The sequence below is a fragment of the Nelumbo lutea genome, chromosome 8, assembly GCF_056320005.1.
Source record: "Nelumbo lutea isolate HS-2025 chromosome 8, American lotus-T2T, whole genome shotgun sequence".
NCBI lineage: Eukaryota > Viridiplantae > Streptophyta > Magnoliopsida > Proteales > Nelumbonaceae > Nelumbo > Nelumbo lutea.
This window is the reverse complement of record NC_142691.1, coordinates 27,043,941-27,047,105: the sequence shown is the minus strand read 5'-3', so window position 1 is coordinate 27,047,105 and position 3,165 is coordinate 27,043,941. Positions and strand designations below refer to the sequence as shown.

The 3,165-nt window shown below is 42.6% G+C and overlaps 1 pseudogene; it reads left to right on the top strand.

The window, feature by feature from the left end:
* Positions 1 to 1,361: 1,361 nt before the first annotated feature.
* Positions 1,362 to 2,940, top strand: LOC148843564 (gamma-glutamyl peptidase 3-like; annotated as a pseudogene).
* Positions 2,941 to 3,165: the final 225 nt, after the last annotated feature.

Below are 3,165 nucleotides of genomic sequence, written 5' to 3'. Positions count from 1 at the left end.
AAAAACGAGGAGAGAGAGATTGATGAAGCTTTATTAGTTGGTTGGCGGAAGACGGGAGAGATTGATGAAGCTTCTTTGTCTTTTAGCGTCCGGTTCAACCGGACGGAATCCGAACCGGTTACGCTAAGGGTCCACTGAATCCGAACTCATGCATTGTAGTGTGAACTAACCTACGACACAGGAAAAGCCCTGCTGATAGCCCAGGCTGTCGAACATGGACAACCAAAGTTGTCTAACTCTGTAATGTGACTAGAGATGCAATTTGGGTTGATTCAAGTTGGATAGCAGATAAGATCAACTTTTGTCCCCTAATATTAATAAAATAATATTTTTAAAAATAGGTTAATTTTTTAAAAATTATATCAATTTAGGACAAAAACATTGTTTATCTTCTTCTTATTTCGATCCATTCATCAATGCCGCACGCTGTCGCCTCCGGCAATGCCTGTGCTTATCTCCGCCCAGCTCCACCTCTGCCTCCAGCAACGTTGTCGGAGGTGGGCAAAGGTAGAGGCGGCAGCGGCAGTGCTGATGGTCATTCCTATGCCCAACGCTGCCACCTCTGCCTCCGGCAACGTTGTTAAAGGTCGGTGGAGGCAGGGGCAGCTTCTGCGCTGGTGGTCATTCCTCTGCCTAATGCTGCCCACCTTCGGCAACGTTGCCGGAGTTGGGCAGAGGCAGAGGTGATGACGGAAGTGGTGGCGTTGGGCAGAGGAATGACCAAGGATCTAATCATGCACACATCACTATACAGTTCCGGTATTTGCACGTTACCATTCATATACAACTATAGTATCATTGGCTAGGTGTGGATAAGATTCTTGTGGGTGATCTCAATTGCGAATTGCAACCCTAAGCAGGCCTGGAGCCTAGCCTTGTCAACCACTGTGAAAAAGCAGAAGTAAATGCTTCCAGGGTGGAGGGAAATCCAGTTGTTTCACATGGGGAAACGCAGTACACTTGGTCACTATCACTCATTGGTTTGAAAACTCAGACGACAAAAAGAGATGGGTGATTGAATGAGTTGTATACACAAAGAGCTGTAATTTCCCAATGTGAATGAACTGATATGAGAAAGATCCTGCAATTCACCAATCAAAATCAGAAAATTAAGAAATAAAAACCAAACAATGAGGCCTGTGGGGTCAAAAATTGCAAACCCTTTAACCTGTAGCATACTAAATGATTAAATATCATGATATCCACGTGATGAAAAATAAAGTGCGCTGTAGGGAACAATAGACAAAAATGATTTAATAAGGTCGACCTTGACATACAGGCTTATAAATGCCACCTCCTCCCCAAGAAGACACAACCAAGCTTTCTTTTTTACCCTATTTCCCCTAATCTCTCTCTCTCACATGAAGATTGAAAAGGGGAAGAGATATGCTGTGCTGTTAGCACTGAGAGACTCTGATTATGTGAAGAAAGTATATGGAGGGTACTTCAATGTTTTTGTTAATGCATTTTGGGGAAGAAGGAGATGAGTGGGACTCGTTTAGAGTTGTGGATGGAGAGTTTCCTGACATGGAGGAGCTTCACCAGTACCATGGATTTGTGATTACTGGTAGCCCTTTTGATGCTCATGGAAATGACCCTAGGGTCTTGAGGCTCAGTTTCCTGATTCAGACTCTGGAAGCCATGCAGAAGAAGTTGCTTGGAATCTGTTTTGTGCCGAGCTTTCGGTGGAATGGTAGGGAGAGCTCATACTGGTTGGGACATTAGGGTGAGGAAAGTGAAGATTAATGTTGGGGATCTGCCCTCTTCTGTTCTTTTTGCTGATCTGAAGGACATCCCACCTTGTCTTTCTGTCATAAAGTGTCATCAAGATGAGGTATATATATGGCTCCTCTTGTTGGGGAAGATGGGGTCACTGTAACTTAGGAGGAGAAGCTCTGAGGCGCGTCTGAAAATACTATCTTTAGAACGTTATTTGCCCCCATTCAGTTTTACTGAATTTGTTATTGAGTTACAAGCAAATTCGTTCCTAGGATACAACAGAGCCTTGAGCGAGAATCTGCAACCAACAAAGTTGAAGAGTTTCCAAAGAAACCTTCTGTGAGACTGTAACAGACAGGATTGAGAGAGAGAGATAGTGAATTGTGCCTCTTGATCACACCTGATCGAATCATGACCGTTGATCTCATCAATGGTGATCAACGGTCATCAACATACCAAAACCAAAGCCGCCCATCGCAAGCCACGCGGGTACAAGCAAAGTGCACCTCTAAAGCGCCTCATTGCGCCACACACACGCGTGCACATGCGTGTGCGCGCGTTGCATGGTATCGAATCCCCATACTCTCCTCTACTAATTCTAAGGAGTGTAAATCAGCTCCTATTGCAATATTGAAAATAAAACTTATAATTTTCCAATGTGGGACAAGTTCAAAACAGGGTTTTATAAGAGAAAAACTTATTTTTTCAAACAAGTGTACAGGTACAATTTCTCATGTAATTGACCAATCAAACCCATTGGATTTAATCTCTTATGAGATTAAAATCCAACACCTCTCTCTCTCTCTCTCTCTCTTGTTGTTTTGCTAAGAAATATAAGAAACAATGGAGCAGGTTTGGGAGGTCCCTGCCGGAGTGGAGGTAATTGCCTCCTCGGAGAAGACAGGAGTAGAAGCTTTAAGCCTTGGAAACCACATTTTAGGCATTCAAGGCCACCCAGAATACACCAATGGCATTCTGTACAATCTCATTGATCGTCTCATCAACAATAACTCTACAGAGGTATAACTGCTTACATGTTTATTTGTAGTTTTGTTAATTAACTCGTCAAGAAAACTTTCTTCCAAGTCGTCTACTAATTTAGGGTCAACTTACTACCAGAAAGAGTTTGCCGAACAAACGAAATTAAGACTGGAAACAGCCGATGAACCAGGTAGGAGAACATGGGAGAAGATTTGTAGGGGCTTCCTCAAGAGCAAATAACTTCAATCAACTTCCGATTTATTTTTAGTTGTATTTCTGTACGTAGAAGTCCAAGATCATGGACTTCTATAAATCGATACGAAGACTGTTAAGTGTAACCTGTTCGAAAATGATAAGGGAAATTTGTCTTATTGGTTTGAAGTCCAATGCCAGAAAGAGCATTTATTAATTGAACAACTCTACATGTTCAGATTCCCAGCAGGTGAAAAGACTTATCGGTGTCCG